At 37.7% G+C, this 17,293-nt stretch overlaps 1 long non-coding RNA gene across 3 annotated transcripts; it reads left to right on the top strand.

The window, feature by feature from the left end:
* Positions 1-1,991: 1,991 nt before the first annotated feature.
* Positions 1,992-15,641, top strand: LOC122161152. Of its 3 annotated transcripts, none has more exons than XR_006169115.1 (5): positions 1,992-2,052; positions 4,659-4,807; positions 4,973-5,073; positions 10,605-10,767; positions 13,965-15,641. It is a non-coding gene; the product is annotated as an uncharacterized LOC122161152 (long non-coding RNA). The 3 variants fall into 3 exon arrangements; XR_006169114.1 differs by having other exon boundaries at positions 4,942-5,073; XR_006169113.1 differs by having other exon boundaries at positions 4,659-5,073.
* Positions 15,642-17,293: the final 1,652 nt, after the last annotated feature.

Here is a 17,293-nt window from a genome sequence, read left to right as displayed (position 1 = left end):
GATGCTTTTTTAATTATTTTTTTTTTGCCTTTTGGAAGGTACTGCTGAATTATTATCTTTTCTCCTGTTGTGTGGTACAGCTGAAGGATATCAGCATCAACTTACTGAGTGCAGGATCTGCTCTGTGAGTACAGTCCCCCCTGCTTTCACTGTAAGGGAGGAGCAAGCTGCAGCCCAGAGGAACCCTGAGGCATCGTGCTCCTGTTCAGGTCAGTTTGCCACAGAAAATCCCAATGAAGCAGATGAGAGGCTGGGAGCTCTGGCACCCTCCCACAAGCAATTCTCTTGCTCTCATTTGCACTACATCTGGTATCAGTTCTATCTCCATGAAATTATCGTATTTCAGTAGGAGCTCTCGTGCTGCTAAAAATCAGTGACAATTAACGCACACTTGGCTGGGCCTGCTCCAGTGAAGCTGCCACACACACATGCAGTTCACTGAATTTTTCCTTGGTGTTGGGAAGTAGCAGCTGGAAAGTGACATCCAGCAATATGGCAGGTGCATGGTCCGCTTGTGAACATGACTGCCCTTCCACCATTCAAACCTCTGCACAGCTCTGGCACAAATTGCTGATCTCTCACTTGGAAAGTGGAGTTATCACTTTCCACCTCCTTATATTTGATGTATCTCTAGGTGGTGAAAAACATAGCTTGCTTGGATGATAATAAAGCTTCTCCCAGTTCCAGTGAGGGGCAATACTATTTGTACTTTCATTCTGTTTTATAGGAATCTCTTTTTCTTTATTTTGGTACTATCAGCTGATGATTTTGGGGGATTTTGCCCATCTAAAATGGGCAAAAGATGCTACACTTTGAATAAGGAATTCATACATTCCTCATTTTACTGAATAAGTTAACCTCATTCTTTTAAGGATTAGGAAAGTTTGGTGATGTGTTTACTGGTATTATTCACATGAGTACATTGCAGTACAAACTACTATGAATTTTAGAACAATGATGAATTGAAATTGGATTATGGAAAGGGAATTCAATGGGAAAGAATGCTTCAAAGTGTCCCATGTGGACTGTGGTGGAAAAGTCAGGTGTTTAAATATACAGTGGGTGCACTAAAATTAATGCCTCCTACTTATTTCCACGGAAACTTCAACAGATACAAAGAGCAAATTCTTGATAGAGCAAATTCTCTGCTAAAAAACACTGTTTTTTCAACATAGTTGCCACACTAGTTATTAATATTTTGTATTTTACTCTGTAAAGTAAGGTTCTTTTACTTGTTATGTTCCAAAATTCAGTCTTTTCAGTTGAATATTCTGTGCACAAGGCATTGTGGACATAACATTAATTATATTACAATAAATTTAGAAATGCTCTCTGACTAATGGTTTCCTTTTAACTTTTAACATTGCTTGGGAACATGACTTAGTGATGAATTGCTATTAGGGTAATACGGTTAGCTTTCAGTTGGACTTGATAATCTTTAAGCTCTTTTCCAACCTGAGCTATTCTATGATTCTCTTGAGACCTTTCAGGCAGATATAGGGCAGAATTTACTTCCACTTATTTGGTTAAAAACCAAATAATCAGGGTCAGCTGTCACTAATACATTCCAGTTATTTTGAAAACTGAAGCAATTTGTTTTGAGAACTCAGTGCAGGAAAGGTAAAAAGCAGTGATATTCATGTGGGCTGACTGAAAACTAACTGTTAAAAGTTATTTTGTTAATTATTATTAATAATTATTTTCCACAAATTGCTTCTTAAAATACCAGGAATAGATTTATTTATTTATTAACAATATGGGCAGTGTTGGATATGGTTGTGTGGTCTTGACCAACAGCTTTTCATGGAGTATAGAGGAAAAAGTCAAGTTTTGGAGAGGTGAAAGGAACTCGGTGGTTTTCAGTTTTGGCCCTGGAAGCAGTCCTGAGGATTTTGCCCTCCTATGGCCTTCTCAAGGTTCTTAGCTTGATGTGCTCAAGACTAGGGATAAGCAATGGTGTTCTCTTCCTGGTAGGGCTTTGTCATCCAGATGCCCTCTCCAGACCTGCTCAGCTTCTCTGTGCACCTGTAGGAGTATGAAAGTCTGGTCCAGGTGAGTTCCTCCAGGTTTCTGGCTTTGTTTGCTGCTATGGGAAGAGTAGGCCTTGGAGGATCTACCCTGAAACACAGAAAATGCTCGAAAGCTACTTAAGTTTGACCGTTTAAGCCTAGGGGTAGTCATGGATTAGATATGCAAGATGGGAGTACACCAGATGATGCAGCATCCTTCCAATTGCTTATATTTGTGGATTGCTCTTATAACAAGATGATATCCAAAGGCCTAACCAGAATTAGTCACTTTCTTCCAGCAGGGTCAATCACAGGCTTTTTTGACGTTTCAAAATTCTGTGTTTTCCCAATATTCAATAATGAATGAAAAGAAAATGGAACATCCTGCACTGCATATACAAACTCTCAGATTAATTTGTTGCTATTCAGTATTCTCCAATTCATTTTCTATTGAAGCAAGCAGTGATGCTTTGGAAGCATGTTTTGTTATTTTTTTTTTAAATACCAGGCAGCTCTTGTTTCCTCTACGAGTTTTCATCTGATTCCTTTAATGAAATTCCTCTCACAATTGAGCTAATCTCTCCCTCAGCTCCTCCTATTCTCATTTTCACTGCAAGCCTTTCCTTTCTGTTCGCTCTGCTGCTATCAGTCTGGAGAAAATACTTTTAAGGGTTCTACCTATTCCACCTCTAACTTAAGAAAAGGAAATATTTTCATGCCACCTCTGCACACTGCAATTTTAAATGGATCTAATCAGTTCTGCCCTCCACCTTTTATAACTCGAAGCATTTTCAAATGAAAATTGAGATATCCCATTCTTCACCGATAGCCTAATCTCTCACTCTCTTTCCTTATAACATTTCAAGTCATAAAAAAAGTTTGCCTGACTTTCAGAATTTACCCACAGCACAAAAGCTTTTTCCAAGAGTTTTAATTGAAGCTATACATCTATTTAGGTTAACGTGTCCTATCTTCAACTTGAATACAGTAATTCCTTTTTGTATTTAACCTTTGATCAGCTGCCTACCTTTGAACTCTTGGATAGCTACCCCATTCTTGTATCCTTGTCCTATTTCTCCTGTAACTCTTGCATAACTACACCTTATATCTTATGTGAAATAGCTTCTTTTTTTCCCCATAAGGATAGTTTTATTCACCTTGTTTACTCTTTAGTTTTTGAATATAACCACAGAAGAAATCTTCGGTATAATACTAATGAATGGAATGGAGTAGAATAGACTAGAGTAGTTTGGTTGGAAGGGATCTACAAAGATCATCAAGTCTAACTGCCTGACCACTTCAGGGATAGGGTTGGGCCACCATACTCCATGTGCTGTGGTCAGCTTGCCCAGAGCTTTCACTTGACTCCACTGTCTAAATTAGAGGTCCAGTTGGCACTGCCTGTCAGCAAAGAGCAAAGTCTATTACTAGATTTACACCACTTCTCCACTCAGAAAACCCATTCTGCATGGACAGAATACAGGGATAGTGGCCAAAGGGATCATTCTTTCCAATGGGAGCAGAGGGATGAAACATCCCACTTCCTGCTGCTGTGCTTTTAGGTTACTCCCTCTGGGTGACAGACACCGTTAAAGATGTTCCACTTTTCTGCTGGGACTCAAAAAATTCAAGATGACTAAATCAGCAATAGGAGTTAAAACGAAAACGATGACAAACTGCTTATTGTGACTGGCACTTTTTTCATCATTACACCTGCTTATGTCTGTCTTTTCTGCTTCCCTCTGATCCTGCAAACAATCTCTGGTGATGTAAGAGGGGAAAAAAATGACAACTGGGTTGTTCTGGGTTTCAGCAGCCTTTATATACAAATCTGAAGCGTGTTTCTCCTGGTGACAAGTGTCTGGATGACTGCTAATGCAAAAAGGGGCTGCACACAAAAACAGCTCTTAAATTCTCAGACCGAGCAGCCAGAGTACTGTGACACGCAACCAACTGTGTCACTTAGCTAGGAACCAATCCCAAATTATCTATCTATTATTTATAGAGAGGTTCTGTTAATGAACTGTAAAAATTCTGCATCTAATAGAAAATATTCCTGCCAACGTATCAAGTCTTCCTTTAAATACCCAATTTAATTATTACTCAAAAGAACACGTGGTTACGCAAATAATACTAATATATTATATTAACATAAACAAAAAAAAAAAATTCCAATCAAACATGTTAAAGTATAATTTCAGCATGGTCTGAAGGTTTTTTTTTTTTTTTTTTTTTTTTCACAACTTCACATATTCTAACCTGATAATTATCTCAGGTCTAAGTGCATGCATTTAGTGAGTTTTACTTTGATACAAGCTCAGGTAACAGAATCTTAATACCTTTTGGGATGAATTCAGAACAGAAATTCTGAATAAATTCACTATGCATTGACTAGTAATATCAGTCCCATCTTGCTCGAAGTTTCAAACTATGTTCTGCACTGATTGAGGCAATTCATAATGAATGTGACAGTTTCAGGCTTGGTGCACTTATCAAGGTACTTTTTCTCTTTGGAAATACCCTTTCTCATCATAAATCCCACCCGTTTTTTTACTATCATCTCCCACATGGAGACTATTTCCTTACCTAGTACGTGTGTAAAAATAAATAGAACTCTGCCTATAAAATTGTTCATGAATACTTCCACAGAGAGAATTCTTTCTCAGAGGACAGTGCTGCACATAAAGACAGCAGACCCGGAAGGATGAAATGATGTGAAACAGAACTACTGACTGAAGTCTCAGTGTGTTTTATCATAGAACATCCTACAGGCAAGGCGGAATGTTTCGATTCAAAAGGTACGTTGAATGTAGCTGGAGATACCACCATTCTTTCTGCGTGTATCTCCCTGTTTCCCCATTTGTGTGATTGTGTGTCAGCCTCTGAAACAATTCCAATGTGCTTTTCTTCATTTGTGTATCGATAATGCAAGGAGACTTTAAAATTTCCAAACTCTGAAATAGAAACATGGAGAAAATGACTTGCTTCTGGAACAACCCAATGCTGAGGTGACTTGAGGAGCCTTTTTGCCATAGGTTAACTGGATTTTTCCCTCTGCTGACTGGTAAGTTCACAAGTAAGCAATAACACTGATGGTGAGAGCTGGCATTGGTTGGGGGTGTTGGTCACCAATGGAAGTTCTGATGTTTTCTTCACTAGCAAAGCTCCTGACAGAGCTTGCTACATGCTTGTGTCATCTTAGCATCTTCTTAGCATCTTCATAGAATTCTATGATTCTATGAATCCATGATTCTGCATGGCAGCACCCAGCAAACAAAGCAGAAAGAGATGTTTTTAATAAAATAGTGAGAAATGAAACTGCTTCTGAAACTAAAGGATATTAATAAGATGATCATTAATGAAGGGTCTTATTGAAACTGAAAATGCATGCTAAATAATACTGCTGAGGAAGAGGGGAGAGAATCGGGAGTCTGGCACAGCAAAGTTAACTTAAATCCCTTTTTTGAGCATCTTATGCTGGTTGTGTTTTGCTCAAGAGAAGAGCTCAGAGGCTTTTAGGTCATGTGCTGTATTTCACTGGGGCAACACCTCAGGTCCTTGTGCTCGGAGCGGAATTTTCTAGCATGCCTTAAACATGATTCAAGTGTATTAAGATTTCTGAGATGTGGCAGGTCTGGGTGACACAGTGGTAAGGAACACTGCCTACATACCTGAAGTTACAGTGCATAGGAGTGCAAGGAATGTCAGCATGTAGTTAAAATCTGACCCAGTCATTTTTACACCTGAGGGTATGCTTATAAACATGGTTTAGCCAGGCTCACTTTAAACAGACATATTATATATAAATAGAACCGCTCATTAATATCCTATGAAAAGAATTTTGGGTCAGGTTTTTGTCTCATAATGCATTTTAATGCATTTCTTATCAAGCCTTGCATTACAGTCCTGGAAGGTTAATTCATGCTTTCCTTCTATTCAATATTTCCTTGCAAGGGAAGAACAAAAGTTAGAATTATCCACCTACTGCTAGATAATTCCCTTGAGACTTTTATTTATTTATTACTAATAGATGTTAGTGAATATCCTTTTCAGCAAACCATAATGCATATTTATGAGAATACGCATAAATATATGGGTGAAAAAGGAAATGATTTTTCCTTAAACAAAGGAAAGAAAATCAAAATGAGCTTTTCTTTTAATGACTGTGCACTGAAAATGTCAAAACTTAAAAGTTATGCATTTCCAACATAGATTGTGTGAAAGTTCCTTTACATATTGAGTAATGAATCAGAATGTCCTGGGTTTTTTGTTTTTTGTTTTTTGATTATTTTATTTTTTTAAATTGTGTGGAAGCAAAGTCCCAGAGAGGAAGTATTTCCAACTGCTAGAAATGTGGATTGCATATTCATGTGTAGCATATACCTTTACAAAAAGTGTCTATGATGTTAAATATTTGCTCACAGAGACATCTATTTGCATATTCCAGAAAACTGATTGTGTCCACTGGGAAACATTTAGTTGCCAGACAAAAGATGCCATTTTTCTCTCTCTTCCTCTGCATGTGTATAATGCAGATAATAAAAATAGCTCATTGTAGTGTTACAAACAACACTATTTTCATATAATGGTGACTCTGTAAGAAGATAACATGTTTAGAGATTGAGGATATTTGTTTTTATGGACATCTGTGCTTAGAATGGAACAGTTACCTACGTGCCATGCAATCCCATGCATAACTTTCTAGCACCCTGCTTAGTTGTGTAGATATATGGGTACATTCTCGATGTATGGCTACATTCCAAGTGCTTCCTTTGTCCTTTGGAGTTTGTTTTAAATTATCAAGGAATTTAATATCCCTGTCCCTCTGTAATGCAAGGCTTAAAGTTGTATGGTCTCAATATATTTGTAATTACCTTCAATAACAATGACAAAATAAGTAAGTCCTGCAGCCGGATATTTTGTGATTTTTAAGTCATTTTCAATTTCTCGTGTGTATATATATATATATATTTTTTTTTTTTGTGTGTGTGTGTGTGTGTATATATATATATATACATATATATATATATATAAAATCCTTCCATTTGTTTCACTGTCGCATAAAATAGAAAGTATCAGCTATGCACTTATCACAAGATGTGCGTGAGAGCATCACCCTCATGCTGAGATGCTCACTGGAGATAGTGCTCAATATCTGCTGTAGAGGAAAATAATACTCTTCCGTGGCAAATCTGCAGCAATTCCCAAACACGCAGCAGTCAAACAGCAAAGAAAGACTGTAAGCAGTGAGAAAATGCTGCTGAGAAACTTTAGTCCTTCAGTCCCTTTACTGCAACTACCTTGCTTTTATTCTTATTTACCTTATATGTACCTTATAAATATTTAATTTAAACAGGATCCATGGAATAAAGAGAGCTTTTACTGCAAGATGACTGAGCTGTTACTCGGTTTAACTTTCGGGTATAATTAAAGTTTTTACTGCCGTGCTACTAGAAGAACAAAGAGACAAGGAAATATATAAAAGGAGAATGGTCAGCCAAAAAAAAACTTCCCAAAATCACGTTGCTCTGGACAGGAGCATAACTGTGTTGCACCCTGCTATCTGTCAATGGGAAAAGAGTTTTCTTCCTGAAGAGAAATAGGAGGACCGAGACAATTTTTTCTTTCTTTTTAATTTCAAGTCACACATTTTGACAACAGGGGGGGACAAAAAAAAAAAAAAAAAGCATTATTGCTGAAACAAAGGAATTTTAACTTCTAAGTCATCTCTTTTGTTGTCAACTTCAGAAGTCTCCAAAGCCTAACAGTGTTACTTCAAAAGCATTTGGTTTAAATCTACACTCAGTAATGAAAGAACATCTTTTAAGAATATTTTCAGGCTCATAGAAACCCCCAGCAAGCTCACATCGCTGACGTGTTGACAAATGATGTACCCAAAAGGATCGGATCTGGTCACAGAAATAAAGATGTTGGGAGAGTGCACTTTGTCTTCAGCTAATTGACCATTTGGGAAACAAACCCATCCCAAGAAATAGGTGATGGTGTTACTGAAGTGAATAGGTTGTCAGAAAAATGCACCCTGCTCATTAATTTGAAATCAGCATTCGTTTTGATCCCCAATGGGGCACAGATAGGACTTTTGGGGGCAGAAAAAAAATCTATCTGCAATGCCTCACACCACAATGTGCTGAGGAAACAATGAACCTGCTTCTGAAGACCCATTAAACAGCAGTGACAGAATGTGAAAAGGCAGCAATTCAAATATTTTTAGTACTCTGCAGCCTCTTCCTTATTTAATAGCTTAGCTAGGCTGCATACTTTGCAGAAAAGGATTAGAAATAACCTCAGGATGGGAAGCTGGGAGGATAATGTGTTACTCAGAATGACTCTGGGTTTGGGATAGCGTCTTTGGGCACTGGAACTTTCACTAAGAGTGGGGTTTGGAGGAGAATATCCAGAAATCCAGCACTTTATGTCAGCTATTTTAGATCTAACCAAGCTGCATGGAACCACTTTCCCATCTCACTGAAGTGGAAGTCATCTGCTCTAGATTGATTTGGTGGGGATTGATTGATTTGGACTCAGCCCCTGGGCTCAGACCAATCCTGCAAACACCATTGCATCATCTTGGATTCTCCCAACAATGCCATCCAACAGCAGGACTGAGTGCTTCCTGGAATGGCCCACATTAGGTGCAAACCTACCACCACCCACTGAAACCCTTGCATGCTGGAAGTTGCTAGACCCTGTGAACACATTTATTGCTAGCAGTTTTCTTGTCAGAACATCTGCCAACTCTGAAAGTCCTCCCACTCCACCCATTTTTAAAAATAAAATGAAAGACTTGGGACAAATGGGAAAGAATGTAATAAATTTGCCATGCCAGAACGTATTAGTGAAACAGGCAAAGTATTATTACAAAACAGAAATGGGGGGAAAAAATGAAAGAATATAACAAAACCTCTTTAAAGTGCAAAGAGCAGAAAATGGGAGAATTTAACTTCATGCATGGCCAAACAATTTTATGACCTCCTCCAAAGAAGTCAATAAGCAGACTCCAAGGCATTCATCATCAGGTCAAATTCACTCCTAACATTTAATTTCATTAACCATTGGGCTTTCAGAAACCTACTACAGAGATCTGAAATATAGAGATTCTTGAAGTGAAGAACAAAATGGCTTTTTATTTTTATTTCTCAATAATTGTGTTCAAACAAACAAGAGAAATTGGTTTCAAGCATTCATTTGTGCTGCCTGAGATGTCCTTAGTGGATAGTCCTCTGCTGCTGAACTGCAGCAGTTGTTTCCCTGCACAAGCCACGGACTGACTTCCCAAACAAGGCTATGCTATTAGCCCATGGTGAAGAGGCTAAGTGATGGCTGGAGGGAAGGGCATGGCAGAGAAAAAGCTTTCTGCCACAATGAATAAAAACCCTGTGCACTTGATGGCACCAAGTTGGTTTGCATCCTCAAGATGCATACAACACAGCACTCCTTCTCTGACAGGCTTTTCCAAACAATTTCCTTCTCTCTCTGTCTCTTCAGGAATTTCTGACTTTTGGTATCATTTTGCCACTGGTGAGGCGGGAGCAAAAGAAAATCCTTCTACCACAATTCTTCACTAGCTCCTGAGCACTGGCTGAACAGTGGTTGACTGTGAGACTGCAAAAAAGGACTGCAGCCCTTTCTGATGATTTTTTTTTTTTTTTTTTTTTAAACAGAAAAGGAAAAAATCCACAGATAAGCCCACCAAACAACAGCAACCATCTGCAGTTTTCCCACTGCTACTCTTATGCACACAAGTGAGGACCAAAACTTAGCCCTGTAGCAAAATCCATCACACATCCATCCCAGCTGTCCTCAGACACTTTGAATGCACATGGGTGAATACTGAGAAAACATCATTTGTGTGCTGAGGATCCTCTGTCAGTTCCCTGCAAATCTTCCTGTAAATCTTGCAGAGAAGTTTCCTGGGTGGTTTCTGGTACTGAGGATTGAACAGCTTTCATGGCTTATTGGTGGGGTGCAGCACATTGTTTGAACAGGCTAGAAAAGTGGTGAGCAAATTAGCAATATAAACCAGTACTCAGCCTCACAGAAAGGATTGAACCGGCAGTTAGAAGCAGCATTAAGAGAAGAAACAGAGAGCTCAGAATGCATGTTTACTTCTAAAAATGTGAGGTTATGTGATCAAGAGAGATGTGCAGGCTTACTGTGCTGACTCAGTGGTTTTGGTAGTAATAAATCCTATTGCCTTTCTGCTAAACATTGTAGGATTCTTTTTTTTTCCCCTCACTGTTGTGAAATCAGCAATTATTTGATATGCTTGCTGTGGAGCTCTTTAATCTTTTCCCCATTAGAGCTGCCAGGGTTCCTCTGAAAATGATGCAACAGCTGAAGAACACTGGGAATTTTATGCATTCCCAATTCAACCATGAAGCATCTCTGGGTTTCATACAGATAAGCTGCACTATGAATTTTAGCTAAAATGATTAAAAACCAGATTAAAAGATTTTGGAAATTCTTAAATAATAAAGAGAAAGGTATTGAAGAGAGGGCTATCTAAGGAAAATAAACCTAGGGAGAAATCATCACTTCTTTCCAAGTAAATCTGAAATTTTATTTGTGTTTCAGAGCTTATATGGACAATATACGTCAAACCTCTTCATGAAGACACTCTGTGTTCCTGCAATGGTATCTGCAGTCCATCTGACAAACTGAGTCTGTGCTGACAGTTGAAATAATTCTTCCTGGAGAAAGGTGCAATAATTATTAATCTGATGGAACAAATCCACAGGTGAGAAGTCCTTGACTTGCAAATACCCACACACTGGGTGATGGTACTTCCCAACACAATGTAGGTGTATTTTATGCTTTAATTTTTCATATTTTTCTCTCCTCCAACTTTTAAAGAGGCAGCTATGCACAACTTTATCTTATAAACAAGTGTGCTTGTGCTTTTCTACTTATGTTCCCTGAATTTAACACTAAAACCACTTCAACCTGTATCAAGAGAGCTCTTAAAAGCTCTATCTGACCTGGTGACTTTTCCCCCACATTTCCATTTCTCTCTACCACCAAATAAAATCCTACATGAACCTGTCACTCTTAAAAATAATAGAAAGCAAAATACACTGGTGGAAACTTTAGTGCAAAGTTTCAAGTTAAAATCCACCCTTTTGCCTGTTAGAAATGCTACAAAATATACCTTGTTTGTGGGAAAGCTGACGTGTTCTTTCTGTGGTTGTAATCTCAATAGATTACAGATACACTGAGTAGGTTTGATGGCTTTGCCATGTATGGCTTCACTACAGTGGCAGAAGCTACTTTCTGCCCTTCCAGCCCTTCTGTGAGCATATTCTGTCTTCCCCTTCTGCCTGCAGATCATTCATTTTGCAACTGAATATGGAAAATCCAAGTTCACTACGTACATTATTTGCTATAGTAGTCACATGATTTACCACATTTTTAAAAATGAGATAATTTCATACTGATTTCAGGGCATTTCCTCTGCAGGTTCAGCTATTATGCATTTTACTGCACTTTGCAGAGAATTTTGTTTGGTCTACTACAGAAATATTATCATCAAATATTAATAGTTTTTCCCTATTTGCAGACAAAATATGCTAAGTGTTTGACTGTTTTCCAACATCCTAATAAACTATTCTGAAAGGAATTATGAATGTCTTATATGATGAAATAAGATTATACTCAGAAATGAAGTTCCATTTCTGAGGAGCACAATATAGTTTAAGCATTTAACACAGAAAAGCTAGGGCTTTCAATGTACAAAAGCAATTTGTCAATCATTTTTTTTTAAACACCAGAACACTTCAGATATTCTTGTACCCTCCTCAATTCAAAATCCACTTGAACTTCTGTGGGAGGCAATTAACAATACTGTAAGCTAACTTCAGTTTGGAGCACATTGTTTTTAAATGCCACCCACAGAATTTCATGTAGATCTTGAATACTTCGGGTAAAGAAAGACTGCTGTTTGAAAGAGGAGATGGACAGCACATCCAGTACCAAGAACTTCAATTTGCATTCACTGCAAATTCCTAAACTTGTTCTTACAAAAGAAACCAGGATTGGCTTTCAGAAAATGAAGACATAGAACATACAGTCATTTCATTTACTGAGACTACAGCATGGATGAGAAGGAACGTAATCTCCAGACTCACCTCAAATTCTGGAGCTCTAAATTTCACCACAATTTCATGGCCTCTTTTATTTTTTAATTGGATGCATCTAAAGGCAACAAACACAAGACACCTTCAATTTGCAGTGTGGCCAAATTTTAAATAGACTCAATTCCTCATAAATGTACAAACATCTTGTTTTCCCAAATGCTTCTATTCAAAAGTTGTCTCCCAGAAAAAGGCAAAGATTGTGTTAAAATGAAGACAATTTTTGTAAAATATTTTTAATTCCCAAATCTTTAGGAATTGTGATCACATTGCTTCACCATTTTGAAAGAAGTAGATAGCTGCATAATATGAAGAATTACCACTAACAAAGGATGTGGTGCAGCACATCTAAAATTCTTGCCAACTACTAAAGTAATAATTAAAGTATGAAGAAGAGAATACAATGAATATAGTGGTTTGCTTTGAGTCTTAAATGGATAATGAACTACTAAATCTAGCATTTAAAGCACTCTGTGCTACATGAATCACAGGCTTAGTATGCTAGTAGAACTAACAGATGACCAAATACAGTCTCTTTTACTCCCAACATTGGTTTCAATGGGTGATGTTCCACAAGTGGTTAATGGCACTACTCTGCTAATTAAAAGCAAACTTTGGACCCTGAGAGCCAAATAGAAGCCAGAACAGTATTGTTTTCCTTCACTCAGGGTACATGATTGAAGACAGGGCAGCCAGGCCCACATGAGCAACCCTCCCACGGCCCAGCCTAGTGCTCAGCAGGTCAGGAAGGTGCTCCTAAAATACTCCCAGAAGCACAGTGAGGGTGAATGCTCATCTGAGCTGGTAACCAAGGCAGAAATGGAACAACCTCATACCTTACTGCCTTGCTTCTAGCCACAGATTGACAATCCTCTTGACATAACTTAATTATAGCCAAGAGGACATAATGCCACAGCATAAGCAAGATATTATGAGAATGTTGTGTCTTTGCTGGTGGCGTTATTTGAATCACTTTTTATGGGATTAATATTGTTTAAGTAAGCTAAAGATAATTTCACTGAGCCAGGTAGAATAGCAACAGAACAACAGGTCCAGAGGGTGAACAATGCTGTTAGAGGCGATGGCGGATAATTATGAAACATAATTATACTTTGAGTTTCTTAGGGAAAAGAATAAGACTTGATAAACATTTCAGCATGTTCTTGCCATTAGGAAAAAAGAACATCTCAAGGAATTTAAAACCACATGGCAGCAGTTTTTTCAGCAGGAGTTTGCAATGCTGAATCCTTGGATTAGACAGGTCGTTTAAATATGTGAAAAGATTATTTAATTCATGTACCCAGTACCTGTACAAATAAAAGCATGAAGTAGCATGATATTGTATGTGTGCATATATGTATACACTGTTAATTTTGGACTTAGAATATTTTTATACAACTCCATTATTTGGTTAATGTACTTTGGGACTGTAATATTGCTACAAGACGTGGCCTCAGCTGAACTAACACTGTGCTATTTGGAGTCACTTATGCAAAACTGTCATTCTACCTTATGTTTATCCAATTTAGGACAGGTATTATGGGGCCAGAAATGTGTGTTGGCTACAGAAACAGATGTGCTACAAAATGGGAAAATCTGTAGCTGCTTTAACCGGGATCCCTTGCGTTTTGTCAATTCAGATCAAGGCTTTCATGCATAGCTACGCATGGTTTTTAATGAATATTTTTAAAAATTATTTTGCATATGTAGAAAAAGATCCAGCAGATCAAAATCTTTTACAATCAGTTTTGTGAGGCTAAGAGGGAGTGAGAAGATACATTGACGTGTATATTTTTGTCTTTAGGTGTCCCCTTTAACAATAAAATAAGCTGTCAAAATGTCAAGATGTGTTGACTTCACAACAAGCAAGAAAACAAGAAACCTTGTGAAACAGCATGAGAATAGAAATGCTATAAGAGAAAACTTAGCTTTACTGTACATTTTTCAACATTTACTTAGATCATGTATCTAAAAATAAGAATGTCTGCCTTTCCCATTAAATTAGTCTCAGCCAGACTATGTTGTCAAATACATACGTTATATAAAACCTAAAGAAAAAGGGTATTAAAAATAGAAGAAAGTAAATAAAACAAAAAATAGAAAGCACACAAGTATCTTGCCTTGAAAAAAGAGATTTGCTTTCATATACATAAAAACAAATGACTCTTTTATCCTGACATGTGTATCTTTATTTAGAGGTGTATGTACAGGAATTTCCCAAACTACAGAGGATCTGTCAGCAGAGTTTGTGATATATATCTGAGTACTCTATGCATCAATTTCTTCTGCAGAACAATGTGAAAGCTTGCTTACAGCGGTACACCCATACATTTGTTTTTAACATTAAAGAAAACCATCAGAATAAATTCTGCACAATCCATTGCTCAAACAGACCACCTAAATGTGTGTATTTACTATTGGCTGGTCTAAGAATGTATGTATTGAAAAATGCAGATTCAGGCCAACTGAACTATTTGTATATAATTCAAAAGATGGGCTCCTCTCAGGAAAAAAGTTTAAAGAGACATCAAAGCGTTTTATTTTGTTTCAACATTTCAAAGCAAATTTGTTTCTATTTTTTACTTCCCCGCTGCTTCATTTCAAAGTACTTCTTTTTAAAGAGTAAAACATTAAGACATTTTTAAGATTTTTGTTTTGTTAGAAAAGCTAATGAAAATAGTTTAGATTAACACGAAGCCAGCCGCTAGCTGTCTGGGGTGGTTTGGGATCACCTAGCAACACAAGCATCTGTTGAGCTTATCGCTTCAAATAACTTCAAATGAGAGGAGACGTTAGAAGAAACTGTATCCCACCACTTGATAAGTAAAATTCAATCATATGTCTCATCGTATGATTGAATGCATGGAGGAGGTCTGTACTTATACAAAACTGCTAAAAAGTTGATCTCCACTCCTCAAAGCATAGAGTTTCATTGTCCTTATATTAGAACAGTTGATATCAAATATTTCAAGTCAACTCCATGCAAACAATTGTCTGATGTCATACGGTTGAATGTTTCCTCTGAGATGTTAGGGTCAGCAAGATCTGCTGCATTTTTATGGAGAGTTCCATAAAGCTCACTAGGAAAAGCAATACTACAAAAGGAAAGGAAGAAAGAAGAGTAATAAAAGTGAAGTTCTCAGTAGCATTTAGATTAAGACCGCCTACCAAACTAACTGAGCTCTTTGGGAAGGGCTTGCTTCCACACTAAGTTCTCAAAGCAACAATAATAAATCCTGTAAGAGATCATAACTGGATTTCCATGGCAGCATCTTCACATTCTAATATTACCCTGATTCAATTTCTCAAGTTGGTGGTACATATTTCTCGGAGGGTCTCACAAAGACCATTTTTCTTATGTGCTTTGGGACTCATCAGTGGATAGGAAGAGTGCTGGTAACAGATGGCATGTTTGCTGCACTGTAATATCAGAAGAAGATTTGTGCTGGTTTTCTTCTGCAATTTGTTTAATTTTACAGGTCTGTGGGTATGCAAAATTAAATAAAACCTTTTCTTCCCTCTGCCTAATGCGTAGCTATGATTTATGTTCTAAATAACCTCCTAAACTATTCAAAGACTCAATTACAGGAAAAACTGTTCAAATGCATAACAAATGACACCCTTTGTTCCAAATAGTAAATAATTTGAGCAGAAAACCTGTGAAAAATAGGAATTGCTTTATTCTTATCCTAGAAATTGCAAAAGAAGATTCTAGCTCAACAAAAGATGACATTTTCTGTGTTGAGAATAGGCCTGTCCGGTCAGCGTAATGATTCTTTTCTCTTTCTTACAGTTACATGCATAGAGTTAGGTGAAGAAAATCATTAAGTAACAGAGAATTAATTGCTGACTCGTCGCAGTTGTGTGTTTGAGCCCAAGAGAGGCAAAGAACTCAGCAAGCTGCCAGGCTCCAGCTGCACCATTGCACCCTAGCTGCACCATTGCACCCCAGCTCCCAGATGGGGCAGGCAGAAATTTGGCCTTCAGAACTCAGAGTTTTTCACTTTTCAATACCCACCCAGAAAAGCTGTTGATTCAGCTTTTCTTTTCTCAAACAAAACTCAAGCCCCTCAAATTTTAAACTTCTCTCAAAGATACATACTGATACTATAAGTCATCCAGAATTCTATTTGGATTTAGGAAATGAATTTTGCCTGGCCTGTGCTCAAATCCTGGCAATCCACACTAGGCTTACAGAGCATCTGCTCTATGGAAAGTACGTCTTATTCTTACCACAGAATTTATTCATCTTGCAAGAAACGCTGGAAGGAAACAGAAAACAGAAATGGTTCAATCGAAATCTCCTCACAGCCACAACTCATTCCTACAATTAAAAAAAAAAAAAAAAAAAGATTCTGATGATAACCATGTTCATGATGGAAATTGCTTTCCTGTTTATCGAACTCTTTATATATCAAACACATCAAGAGTCGTATTATGTTAGCATAAAGATGTACATATTTGCAAAGGAAATGGCAAATTCCTAATCAAGATTCACCTGCTGCCAGACTCAACGTAAGAATATACTAGTGACTGTCAACAAAATGTCAGATGAAATTATGCAATGTGCAAAGGAAGTGTTGGAAAAGATCATTTGGGAGACGTTTCTAATCATGTTAAATACACATAGCAGCACTAAAAGCCTGAATTTCAAAGGCGTGGAGGCACCTAATGAGGTTTTTGAAAATGACTTTTCAGCACTGCCGAAACATCGCAGGAAGAGCCTCACTGCACCTACGCACCTTTGAAATTATCATTTTATGTTTCTATCTTCAAATCTAAAAATACCCTTTCAAAGCTGTAGAATGAACCAGGCAGGCTCCATGCAGCAAAATGTCATCTCCGCATACTGGAGATTGAAGGAACGTTTGAAGGAGACGTCCTTCGATGGCAGTGTGCTTCAGACCTGGCCCAATAAGGAGTAGAACTGGAATTTGAACAAATCCATCCCAAATCCTGGATTTTGGTGTACGTTGAAACAAGCCAAGCCTTACCGAGCAAGCCCAAGAATATTAACTGATAAGCGTGTAGGACTGAGGCTTAGCCCAAATCAGGGAGCTAAGCTGTTGACAGCACAGTTATACTTGCAATTTCAAATGACTTAATTTCTCTTTCCTGTATAATTTGCTGTTC

The sequence above is a fragment of the Centrocercus urophasianus genome, unplaced genomic scaffold (genome assembly GCF_019232065.1).
Source record: "Centrocercus urophasianus isolate 14NV4802_14NV808 unplaced genomic scaffold, USGS_Curo_1.0 seq_19, whole genome shotgun sequence".
NCBI classification, from domain to species: domain Eukaryota; kingdom Metazoa; phylum Chordata; class Aves; order Galliformes; family Phasianidae; genus Centrocercus; species Centrocercus urophasianus.
This window is presented reverse-complemented; position numbering and strand designations above follow the sequence as displayed.